Below are 13,963 nucleotides of genomic sequence, written 5' to 3' on the forward strand. Positions count from 1 at the left end.
TCAAGAATCTCATGAGGATCAACTGCCACCAGATTTTTTCTGATTATTAAAAAAACATATAAGGAAATATGTTTCTCCTAAGAATTAATGAGATAAATAAAATTTGGATTTGTTATATAAGGATATTTTGGTTTAATTTGGACTTTTAATTCAGTGAAAACATTAGGCAATAAATAAGGCAAGTGAGTTATTTTTGATGGTTGACTATAAGGCATACATTTTGATATGCTCTTAACATACATTGACTCTTTTAAAGTAGCAGCATCCATTATTACATAGATTTTTATTCCATGTTATATGAGAAGAAAATGAGACTTAATGAGGTTAAACAATATCAAGTCTCTGAAACTCTACTTCCTCTAGTTTACCCACTTCACAATATATTTTCCTATTATGATGTGAAAATCCCAAAACACGAATCTGATTACTGGCTGTGTGAAGATTGTCATTGGGGCATTCTTCTTTTATTTTTGGCAATGGGGCACTTTCTCTCTTCAGCTCTTCCTTAACCTCCATTTCCCAGGCTACTTGCTCTCTCTTGGTTCCTCTTGTATCAGGGAAAAGCTGTATGATTATCTCTTTTCTGAGGTTATATTACCCACCATGGGCATTATGAAAAGTCAAATGTCATGGGCTCAAGAAATGAAGTTCAAGGAAAGTGACACTTAGGTGAAAGCTATTTGGAGGAAAAATAAACAACTCAATCACTAAGGACATTAATGCCCTGTTGATTCTGAGGACAGCACCTTGAAGAGCTAAGTAGGTACTAATTCCACAAGGCTTTCCCATTGTTATCCCATAGTGTTAATTTTATTCCTGGAAAAATGGCTCCATGACCAATTCAGTTTAGGAGATTTTGACTTACTTAATGTACTGAAAAAATACTGTTCAGTGCCCACAGTGAGCCATAGAGATATGGGAGCTGTGTATTCAACATTGAATAATACAAACAGGGTTGTGTTTGTGTGGAACTTACATTCCAGTGGGTAATAGATGGATAATAAACATGTAAACAAATAAATTATTAAATATAATTTTGTTAGTAATGGGTATGATGAAAAATATTTTATAAGAAGATGATCCAGGAGAGAATTGGATATAGATTTGTGTAATTGTTTGACACACAGCTAGAATTTTATTTAGGATCAAGTATAAATAACTACATTATTCCCCCTTCATTTAAAAAAATAAGTAGGTTACTCTAACACGTATTTGAAATGGGGACAATATGGCCCCCAATAAGGTAAAAATGGTTTCTTGAGGAGTGAAAATATCTTACTATTTTTTTCTAAATAAATCACACACACACACACACACACACACACACACACACACACACATACACATAACACGTAAAAAGTAGTGTAATTATGGTATTATTATTTTAAAGGGGGAGGTGATCAAGGGAACAGAATGCCTAAGAAAGTGCCTTTGGAGGACAATAGTATAAAAAGTTTAAGGCATACTCCCCAACTACTGTCTAAATGGTTAGCTAAGAGCATGGAGTAACTTTAGAATGTTAGTAAAGGTCATCCAAACACAGATGTTAGCCCATCAACTGTGAGGGCCATATTCAGTAAAACTGAGAGGTCTTCCTTCTCAGGAGACTTCCCAGGATGTATAGGCAATGATGCCAATGAATCAGCTGTAATCTGTGAAGTGTGTTGTAAATGTGGTTTTTGTCTCTTCTCTTGTTGATGTGATGTATTACATTGATTGATTTGCATATGTTGAACCACCCTTGTGTCCCTGGGATGAACCCCACTTGGTCATGATGTATAAGCTTTTTTATGTGTTGTTGGAATCTATTTGCTAATATTTTGGTGAAGATTTTGGCATCTAGGTTCATCAGTGATATTGGCCTATAATTCTCTTTTTTTGGTAGTGTCTTTGACTGGTTTTGGTATCAGGGTAATGGTGGCTTCATAGAATGAGTTTGGGAGTATTCCCTCCTTTTCAATCATCTGGAAGAGTTTGAGAAGGACTGGTATGAGTTCTTTGTATGTTTGGTAGAATTCCCCAGTGAAGCTGTCCAGCCCTGGACTTTTATTTGTAGGAAGGTTTTTAATTGCTATTTCTATTTCATTTCTAGTGATCAGTTTGTTCAAGTGGCCAGTTTCTTCTTGATTCAGTCTTGGTGGACAGTATGTTTCCAGAAACTTGTCCATCTCCTCTAGATTGTCTAGTTTGGTTCCATATAGTTTTTCATAATATTCTTGTATGCTATTATGTATTTCTATTTTATTTGTTGTAATTTATGAATTATCCTTTCTTATTTTGCTAATTTGTGCTCTCTCTTTTTTCTTCTTTATGAGTTTTGCCAGAGGTTTGTCGATTTTATTTACTTTTTCAAAAAACTAGATTTTGGTTTGATTGATTTTTTCTATGGTCTTTTTAATCTCTATTGTATTTATTTCCTCCCTGATCTTTATAATTTCCTTCCTTCTGCTGCCTTTTGGGGATTTTTGCTCTTCTTTTTCTAGTTCATTCAGCTGATGGGTTAAATTATTTATTTGAGATTGTTCTTCTTTTTTGAGGAAGGCCTGTATCGCTATAAACTTCCCTCTTAGCACTGCCTTTGCTGTGTCCCATAGATTTTGTGTGGTTGTACTTTCATTGTCATTTGTCTCAAGGTATTTTTTAATTTCAGCTTTGATTTCTTCATTGACCCATTTGTTTTTTAATAGCATATTGTTTAATCTCCATGCTTTCCTTTTTTTCTCCTTTGTTTCTCTGTTGTTGATTTGTAGTTTCATGGCTTTGTGGTCAGTAAAGATGCTTGAGATAATTTCTATCTTCTTAAAATTGCTGAGGTTTCTTTTGTGCCCAAGTACATGATCAATCCTGGAAAATGTTCCATGTGCACTTGAAAAGAATGTATAATGCTCTGAAAATGTCCACGAAATCTAATTTTTCTATTGTATTATTTAATTTCTCTGTTGTCTTATTTATTTTCTGTCTGGAAGATCTGTCTAGTGATGTTAATGCTGTGTTAATATCTCCAACTATGATTGTATTCCCATCAATATCCCCCTTTATCTCTGTTAGTAATTGTTCTATGTACTTAGGTGCTCCTATATTGGGTGCATATGTATTAACGTGTGTAATATCCTCATCTTGTGTCACTCCTTAAATCATTATAAAATGTCCTTCTTTATCTTTCTTTATGGCCTTTGTTTTAAAGTCTATTTTGTCTGAAATCAGTACTGCAACACCTGCTTTCTTGGCTTGTCCATTTGCATGGAATATCCTTTTCCATCCTTTCACTCTCAATCTATATGTGTCCTTCTCCCTAAAGTGGGTCTCTTGTATGCAGCATATTGAAAGTTCTTGCTTTACTATCCAGTCTGCCACTCTATGTCTTTTGACTGGAGCATTTAGTCCATTAACATTTACAGTAATTAATGATAGATGTGTGTTTATTGCCATTTTGAACTTATCTTTGCAGTTGAATTGGTATTTCCTCTTTGTTCTTTTCTTCTTCCCTTTGTGGTTTGGTAATTTTCCTTTGTATTATCATGGATTTTATTTAATTTTTGTGACTCCCTTGTAAGTTTCTGGCTTGTGGTTACCCTTTTTCATAAATCTATTAGCCCCTTACTATAGCTTTTTTTATTAAACTGACAGTAACATGATCTCAAACCCATCCTACCAAGAAAAAAAAAATTTAAAAAGAAAGAAAAAATATTCTATATTTCCCTGCCTCACTCTCCCACACTTAATGTCTTCTTTTATGTCTTCTTTTATAATTTTGTGTTTATTTTATTTGTAATTCATGAGTTATGTCCTTTCCAGTTGTGAGTTTCTCATTTCTGTAGCATCCTGCTGCTTTTCTATTTAGAGTAGACTTGTCAATATTTCTTTTAGCATGGGTTTAGTGTTGCTAACCTCCTGCAGCTTTTTCTTGTCTGTGAAATTATTTATGTCTCCTTCTATCCTAAAGGATAGCCTTGCTGGATAAAGTATCCTAGGCTGCATCTTTTTTTCATTCAGGACTATGAATATGTCTTGCCACTCCCTTCTGGCCTGTAGTGTTTGTGTATCGAAATCAGCTGAGAGCCTTGTGGGGGTTCCTTTGTAACTTACTCTTTGCTTTTCTCTTGCTGCCTTTAGGATCATTTCTTTATTCTTGACTCTGGTCATCTTGATTATGATATGTCTTGGTGTGGGTCTATTTGGGTTCTTCCTGTTTGGGACCTTCTGAGCTTCCTGTACTTGGATATCTGATTGCTTCCTTAAGTTTGGGAAGTTTTCCATCATGATTTTTTCAAAAACCTTCTCAATCCCCTTTGATCTTTCTTCCCCTTCTGGGACCCATATTATGTGAAGATTAGCACACTTTATATTATCCCATAGGTCCTTTATTCTATTTTCATTTGTTTTTATTTGTTTATCTGATTGGGTGCTTTCTATTGTCCTGTCTTCTAGGTCACTAATTCATTACTCTGCATTATCTAGTCGGCTTTGCACAGCTTTTAGATCATTCCTCATCTCAGTCAATGAGTTTGCCCATTCTACTTGGCTCTTCTTTATAGCTTCAATTTAATTTTTGACATATTTTATATCTCTAAACACTATCTCTTTTAGTTCCTTCAATACTTTGATCACTCCTTTTTTGAAATCTTGATCTAGTAGTCTATCGATGTCTATTTCATTGGTCTTTCTTTCAGGGGATTTCTCTTGGTATTTTAATTGGGAATGGTTTCTGTGCTTCTTCATCTTGCTCATATGTCTGGTACTGTGGCATATGGAATATCATTTATCTATTGTGGTCCTTAAAGGAGTTTATTTATTTATCTATCTAATGCCTATGTAGGAATAAAACTTAAAAAGTAAAAAGAAAAAAAGTAGAGAGAGAGAAAGAGAATTTTAAAAGAAGAGAGAAAAAAAGGTTTTAACACAGTGTATAATCAATTATAGAAGCACAGTTTGAATCGGACTACCTTTTTAGTTGAGACGTCTTTTTTTATCCCTAAAATCCCTTAAAAAAAGGAAAAAAGATCCAAGAACGATATTTGAAACCTATTTATAATCTATAACAGGAGATCAAAACCAAAAGAAATGAAAATGAAATCTGGTGGATTTTGTTTTTAAGAAACTAATAATAATATAACTACTTTAACAGAAAAAAATTTAAAAGGAATTAAAACTAGAAGCACATACAAATGTTTAGAAAGTAGAAATTAAAAAGGTAATAGAAAATAGAACAGATTAAAAAAAGATAAAATAAAGAGACATTTTAAGAGAAGGGAGGAAAAAAAAGCCTGAAAATAGTGTATAGTCAATTATAATAGAGCAATTTGAATTAGACTAGCATTCAAATTGAGATCTTTTTAAAAGCCCTCAAAAAAACTAAAAGGAAAAAAAGATCCAAAAATGACACCTGAACCCCATTTACAATCAACAACAGGAGATCAAACCCAAAAGAAGTGAAAATGCAACCAAGTGGATACTCTTTAAAAAACAATAATATAACTACTTTAAGAGGAAAACCCAAAAGGAATCAAAACTAGAAGCACACACAAGTGTCTAGAAAGAAAAATTCAAAAAGAAATCAAAACTAGAAGCATACACAACCTTCCAGAAATTAGAAATCAAAAAGGTACTAAAAAATAGAACAGACAAAAAATATACATATATATGATAGAGAATTCTGAAAAAGAGGAGAAAAAAAGGCCTGAAAACAGCGTACAGTGAACCACTGAAGAGTAAATTGAAGCAGAACAGCCATCAGGTTGAGACGTCTCCCAAAAAGCTCCAAAAGAGGACAAAAGAGGACAAAAACACATTTGAAACCTGTGTACAATCAACAACAGGCCATCAGAAACCAATAGAGAGAAAAATAACACGACGTGGATCTTTCAAAATAACAACCATCCTATTTTAAAAGCAAAATTCAAAAGAGACCAAAACTGGGAAGATGCAACTGTTTAAAAAGGAAAAATCAAAAAGGTAACAGAGAATACAACAGGCAAAAACAGATCAAAAAAACTAAAAAGGGGAGGGGGTGTTCTCCTGGAGACTGTGTGCTCTTAATGAGAAGTCTTTCTGTCTTCGCCCTGTTTCGAGAGCTCAGCTTGTTGTTTCCCGAGGCCCTCTGTTGTCGCCCTCGTCTGTGCTGCTCCCAGTGCCTGCCGGCAAGCAGATCACACCCACTCCCAGCACAGAGTTCCTGCGGGAAAGGCGGGGGCCACCCACTGCCTCCCGGCGCTGGTCGCCCTGCAGCTCCACGCCCTCTGCCCCCGGTCAGCGCTCCACAGGCGGGCCCTGGAAAGACTGCGGAACAGCCCGGCCCCTGCTCCGTGTCCAAACTCAGCTCCTTGTTTGTTCTGGCAGTGCGAACTTTGTGAGGCACCAGGGTGGAAGGATCCTATCCGATTCGGGCAGATTTTTGGTGTCTTTGTCTTTTGAAGAGGGTGATGTTCTGTCAGAGTTCCGCAGGTGCTCTGGCTGGCTGAGCGGGTCTGTAGATGTGAGTCTTGGTTTTTCTGTGGGAGAGGGTGAGCTACGTGCATCCTTCTACTCCACCATCTTGGCCTCCGATCCACATCTTTAAACTTGGGTTCCAAGCACCTTTTATTTGCCAGGATGGGTAATTAATTCAAAGCATTTCAAACTTTAACTTCAATTTTTTCTTCTTCTATTACTAGATATAAGGGAATAAGTAATTTATTCTTATTCTGCTTGTTTTGAGAAATTCAAGCTGTTTTGTTTTTACCATCTGCACTTTGTTTATTGGGAACAATCTTCATCTTTACTGCTTCATATTACAAATTATATTTTAAATTTTGAAATCTATGTGAAATACCAAAAATTATGATTTTGGACAGTTTCTGTCCAGTGTTATTCCTTTGAGCTTTTTCACTTATGTTTTTATAAATTAAAACTATTTTTTTCTTTAAACTAAGTTATTGGATCTTGGTGGACAAAAGGCTGAAATGAGATGCTCTTTACTCAATCAAACCTGCAAATACCTCTGCAGGCTTAGACATAAAACCCAGCATGGAAATAATACTTGTCTCACAATGAGGTCAGAAATGATAACTGAAACCATGGAATCCTTAAGATAAGCTATGTGTGTAAGCAGGGGAAGTGGCTGAAAGCCTATTAGAAGGCTTTGTGTTGGAGGACGGTGATTGACGTTCAGAAGGCTTAGCAGAGGTCAAGTTGGCAATTTCAGGTGTTTCCCCAAGTTTACTTCATTCAATTAAGCTGGAACAATCTGCTCCTGTGAAAGACTTAGTGGCTTTCCTTACACTGGGGGGCCCAGGCAAAGGGGATGCTTCGTTTCCTCTGTACCAGAAGCGGTGTCTGGGATAATTTTAAAAAAGGCATTGAGTCGATTTTCATGAAGTCTCTGTGGGAAACTTATGCACAACATAATGGCTGAGTGTGCTTACTAAATACATTTAAAAGAGACAGAGGTGCAGGTATTTATCTACATGTATAAGCCAACCTTTGCAACCAAAATTCTTTTCAAACTTAGGTTGTTTCTGAATGGGATGACCATTTGTGTGTCTGCCACATGAATTGAGCTGGTTTTCTTCCTGTTTAGTCTAAACTACTGTTGATTGCTTTGACCCCTGCCCAGCTGAGGGACAAAATGCCCTGGGTTGAGGGCTTTCTTAAGAGTGCCTGTGTTCTCAGCTCAAGGCTGCTTGAGCTAGGTAGACTTCAGGGTAGAAAAGCGCCCTAAATTGCTTCCTTAAAAGTAAGTTTCATATCCTTCATGATTTTGTCTTTTTTCTTTGTGTGTCACTTTTTTTTTCCTTTTTGAAATGTAAAAAATGTCTTCTCTTTTAGCTAAAGTAATTATTTTACAAACATGAATGAACTTTGTGGGGGAATAGAAATGGGACATACCCTGACTGCAGCAAATGATCAGATTACAGAGATAAATTGATATATGAGAGGTTCCAGAATACTGGGTAGTTACAGCACATACCTTCAGGAAATTCACACACATGCACACACACACCTATTTATGTTCCTGCATATGTGTGTGTATATGACTATATAGATTTTAATTGTAAGAAAGATTTGGGAGATAAAACCTATTTTTAAGTTGAATATCACTAATGCCATTATCAATGTGTTTACCATTTAAGATACATTTCTGAAAGTCATAATCCTAATAACTTTTCACTAGTCAGATACTGGGCAAAATAAATATGGACAAAAATGATTTCATCCAGTAGTTCCTAACCATGGCTAATTGTTGGATTCACTCGGGCACACTCAGCCCTCCTAAATCACAATCTTCAAAACTGAGATCCAACAATCTACAGTTTAACAAGCTCCCCAGATGATTCTCTTAGTCAAGTTTGTGGAGCCTAAAAAGCATCAGTTTAGGATAGTGTCACTGTGTTCTAATCAGTTCGATGTTGAAGCAATTTTGCAGTTTACCAAAGAACCATTATGCCTGGTTTTGGTGATGCATGTGAACACTGTAGTCCAAAACTGCCTCGTTGGAGCTTCCCAATATAGTCCCCTGACTTAGGCACTGAGAGTTCCATTTTACAGGTGAGGGAACTGATATTGTTAAAATAATTGATTATAAAGTTAATAATTAGGAAAACCAGGATTCAGTCCCAAGCTTTCTGGCTACATGTCTAGGGCTCCCAGCACATTGACTCCTGGAAGCCTTGAGGCAGAACTCTTTAGAAGACTTTTCCAGTAAGATCTCTAGTTTAGATCTAGCATTTTGTCATCCCAAATAACTTTTGACAGTGTTATATCAGTTTAGAATGCATTTATTGATTTGCTATATGTCTAACTTTGTGTTGGATGATGGGTTAGGCCTCAGAGGGAAGAGTTTTACCCTCAAAGAGTCTTGTTGGGGAGGTAAGATTTACTTGGGACAAGAGTAGGAAGCAGCAACTTAGAGTGACTAAGTGTACATTGTGGACTTCCAGTGCAGTAGCAGTGCAGAGAAAATGATTTTGGGCTAAAATTCTGGGGAGGACTCCAGGAGAAGCAGATTTCAATTGGGTCTTGAAGACTGGGATTTAGAAGGTTCAGGGGAAGACATTACAAGGATGGGAACAGCAGGAACAAAGGAGTGAGTGCATGGGTGTGTTTGTGTATTTACTCAAAATCACTGCGTAAGAGAGGACTGCTTTACCTGAGGAGCAGGGAGAGCGCAGGAACAGCATGCAGAAGTTGGGGCCTTGGCCCATCCTTCAGGGTGGCCAGACTCCACAGGACACTGAGACTGTCGAGTTAAAATGTGCCTTTTGGAGTCATCGCTCTCTGCTTATAAGTGTTATTTATTTTTCTCCCATGTATGCACTCTTGGCCCCCAGAAAACACTTTAACCTAATGCTCCAAAAGCCTCTGTCACTGTCCAGAATCAAATTAAGCACAGCGAATGTGACCATCTCTCTGAGACACGCATAGGATTTGGGAGATTGAAAGACACAAAAGCCTCAGCATAATAGACAGAGAATCAGCAGGTTCCTGGGATAGGACTAATTTTTCTGTGGCCCTTTAGTAACAGGTGGTATTTATCTAAGCTGACTGCCCTGGGCAGCTGGTTGATGGGTTCTTCCACCTGGACATCTTCTCCCCATTTAGTCCAACCACACCTGTTTCAGGCAGCAAACAAGAGCCTTTCTCATCTTTAGTATCTCCACGCAGGGGGCTGGGGTATAGATGAACCATTCAGCTTCCAGCTGTAGTGTTTCATGATGTCCGAGGAACCCATCTGGCCTCCTACCAGAAAAAGGATAGCTTTTAGGGTTAGAGGTGGGAATTTTTTTTTTCCAGGGAGTGGATTTGTCCTGTTGGGTTGATTTCCTTTGAAAAAGAAATTTCATCATCGATGGCTATCATGTGATCAGATTTATCTCCCATTAAAACATCCTTTCCTTGAAGCATGCACTGACATGACTGTGGCTGTCCCTTCAAGCTTTTATTGTACTGCATTAAGGAATTGTAGAATAATCTCATGAAAGATTAATCACTTCCTGTAAGCATCTTGTACCTGCTGACAGGCAATTACTGAAATATGTCTGAAAGAAAACAACAAAGCACGTTAAAATGTATCGGCCAAGTATTTTTTGGCAGTGTGACTACAAAACTTGCTTGGGTGCCAGCTGTTTTGGAGCCAAAAAGGACTTCTGTGTTGAGTTAATGGATCATAGTTTGTTTTGTACATGAGTAGCAATGTTTTCTTTGTAACGATAGCCAAGACTTTGACACTGCACAGGTATTTCTCTTGAGGCTGTAAAAGTGTGTGTTTTCTTATGTATTTCCCTGTCTAAACTGAATGGTAAATCAACCATTTGGACTAGAATCAGTCCTGGCAACTTAGAGAACCCTATATCCCCAGTGCTGAGCCTGCCAGATAGTAGGTACTCAGTAAATGTTTGATGACAGACAATCTCTATTTTATAGCTGTCAAGTGGTTTACAACAAAAGAGTATGATTTTAGAGGATGCCATAGCCTCAGTCCTGAAAAATCTCCCTAACCGGTATAGAACTGGGTTCACCACCACCTTAACTCAAAACTTTCTGTTTACCAGCGTCTGTGCTAGAGGCTGGAGATAGAAAAAAAAGACAAGGTCCTTACATTTAAGAAGCTGAGATTTCCTGGTGAGGGAAATGTTAATACAACATCCACAACAAAAACATTTATGTTTATTGAGCATTTGTGTATTGTAGACTTTTAAGCCCTTTGTATATATGAATTCATTTAATCCAGAATGTCTTACTAACATTATTCTAGTTTTTAAGATATGTAAACCGAGGCTCAGAGAATTGTACTTTTCTGTAATTTACTCAAAGCTAGTAAGTGATGGAACTGGGATATGAATAAAAATACAAAGCCAAACATTGAATCTGTGCAGAGCTCTGATGCAGTAAGCACAAAGTGCAGAGAGGAGGCCCCCTCACCGCAGTACAGTGGGGTCAGGGGAGAGCTTCAGGAGCAGTCAATGACCAAGCCTTTTCCTCCTTATCTCTACTTTCTGGCCCTGGGACCTGGGACATCTGTTTCTCCCCAGATCTGGTCCCAGTTCTTTCCATGTCCTTTGCCCCCGGCAGGGAGCACTGTGCTCTATGCTGTGACATCTCTCTACTAATGTCTTACAAGTTATTCAACTTCCAGCAGCTCTAATTTTGTCGTGATATATGTGGCTCTGGAGTCAGACACACTTAGAATTGAATTTTGTCTCTTCCATTTACAAGTTGTGCCATGTTGGTCAAGTTACTTAACTTCATAGAATTACTTATACTCATCTCTGTGGTCTATTTATTTATTTTTTTTCTGTGGTCTATTTAAAGAATTAATTGAGATAATATGTGTAAAACATCCATCATATAGGCGGTGCTCAATAAATGCTAGTTTTATTTCTCTTGTATGCCCATTTTTTGCCCATGTTTCTCCCCACACATAGCATTTCTCCCCACAAATTGTAGATGATTAATACATGTTTGTTAATTTCACTTTATGGGAGAAGAGAAGTAACTTATGCCAGTGTTATATTATTAGATCGTCATATACACATCTTCCTAGGATATTTTTCTTTCCCCCTTCCTTCCTCTATCTGCATCTACCTTCCCAGCTTAGTTTAAATCCTACTTGTCTTTCAGGTCTTGGCTTAGATAGAATCCTTTCCAAACACTTTTCCTGTCTGAGTTATGCTCCCTTTCTCCCTGCTTCTGTAGCTCCCTGGGTAATAGGGACTCAAAGGGCCAGAGAAACTTTATTATTTTTTTAATTGAAGTGAAATCCATACAACATAAAATTAACCATTTTAAAGTGCATAATTCAATGGCATTTAGTACCTTTACAATGTTGTGCAACCACCACCTCTATCTAGGTCTAAAACATTTTTATCAGCTCAAAATAAAACTTTGTAGCCACTAAACATTCATTCCCTATTCCCCCTTCCATTAGCCTTTGGTCACCACCGATCTGCTTTTTGCCTCTGTAGATTTACCTGTTCTGGATATTTCCTACAAGTAGGATCATACAGCATGTGACCTTTTGTGTCTGGCTTCTTTGACTTAGACTAATACTTTGATGTTATAGCATTCCTTTCTATGGCTGAGTAATATTCCATCATAGGTACATAATATATCTTGTTTATTCATTAATCCATTGGTGGACATTTGGGTTACTGTGAATAGTGCTATCATGAACATTTTTGTGCAAGTATTTGTGTGCTTGTTTTCAGTTTTGGGGATTATATACCTAGGAGTGGGATCATTGAGTCGTATGGTGATTCTATGTTTAACTTTTTGAGCAACCGCCAGCTTTATTATTTTCCAATTTCAAAATGGTGCACAAATCAAACCTAATGACAACCCCAGAAAGCCCAATGCTGGCAGATCTTGAAGGCTTTGGTTCAGGGAAAAGACGTACCAAAAGTGGTAGATATAAATCTATTTTGTAAAAATAATTTTGCTTGTGAGAAAGAAAAACAATATAGACCAATCTGACTCTGAGACATTCTAATGGGGGAGAGAGGAAAAACCAATCCTAACCCAGCTCCCTAGAGTCCTCCCAAGGCCCCTGGGTTAACTCTTAGCAGCTGGGCTGTTTAAGATTTCACTGTTTATCTGGACTCTTTGGGTTTCACTTTAAAGAGCATCAATCCAAGCCTGGTAACTGTAGCACAAAGATCTGTCTACAGAGTGTAGAAAACTCAGATTCTGACTTAGCAGATAATGGGTGTGGCAGAGATCATGCTGGGCACTGAAGCAGGTGCAGTTTGGGGAGGATTTAGATCAAGTTTGTTTTTTGTTAGTTCCTTCAGTAGAGGAAATAATAACTTAAATGAAATTGTGATATTTAGATATAAAAAATTATTACCTGTGCTAGGAAATGCATGATTATGCCACATGTGTGCTGCAGATGGGTAGAGGCATAGGAAGAAGCAAACACCTCATGTGAGGATTATCAGAGAAAATTCCAGTAGAAAAAGGGAACTTACGCTGTTTTGCAAGATATGTAGGATTTATATCTAGAGAGGAGCAGATGAAGGTCATCTCCAGGGAAGAAATGGACTGAGGATACTGAGTTTGGCTGTGATTTGGTCCTAAACAGGTTTATTGTTTCAACAAAACTGAAAACAAAACACATAGCAGATCACAATTACTCCAGATCAAGTGAACAGCACATCTGAAAAGGGGAATGCATTTCCTTAAGAAAAAAAAGAACTGAAATCTGGGTTGGAAATTGTGTCCACTTCAATCTGATGAAGGGGGTTTACTGCTTAGGAACACCAAGCAAGGGAACTGAATTTCTTGAAAATTGTCTCTGGTTTTAAAACGAGATGTGGAAGTTGTCTTAAAATTTCTACTTTCTTCTTGTATAAATCTTGGGAGTAATTACAAGTGCTATCCCTGCTGAAAGTTAGTGCTCTCTGTCTCTCTGGACCAGAGGTATGGAACTCCCTCTAATAAGTTGTCTGTCTAATTACAAAACCAGTAGACTCTTTAATTCTATAATTTCACTACTTTCATCTCATGATTATTAGGTATTCACTTTGTTTCTCTTGGAGGGGCAAGCTGGAGAACTAAAACTGTGTCAGTTGTGGACTGGAAGTAATAATCTATGTATCTGCTGAGAAAGTAGTCTCTAATTTCCACCTAGATAAGGAACTGGGCATCTGGTGCTCTTAAATCATGATTTCTGTCATTGAAAAAGGGTTTTATTTTTTCCACTTGGGTAATGTGCTTATCAAAGAGTTATATTTTCATTTATGACTTTGCGTAGTCTCTGTGTAAGGTAAGAAAGTGTCTTAGGCAAGCTCCTGCTGTAACAGTGGGATCAGTCTAGTCCTAGGGGAATAGAGACACAAGATGCTTCCTTGTAGCCTAGAAACACATCACCTTGCATCTAGTTAAAAAGTGATCATAGTTGATAACTGTATTTGACTTTTGTGGTTCCCCGGGAACATTTCTATGATCTGCCTGGATAAAATCTGGATTCACATTAGAGTACCTTTACAGC

Source organism: Camelus bactrianus, chromosome 36, assembly GCF_048773025.1.
Source record: "Camelus bactrianus isolate YW-2024 breed Bactrian camel chromosome 36, ASM4877302v1, whole genome shotgun sequence".
NCBI classification, from domain to species: domain Eukaryota; kingdom Metazoa; phylum Chordata; class Mammalia; order Artiodactyla; family Camelidae; genus Camelus; species Camelus bactrianus.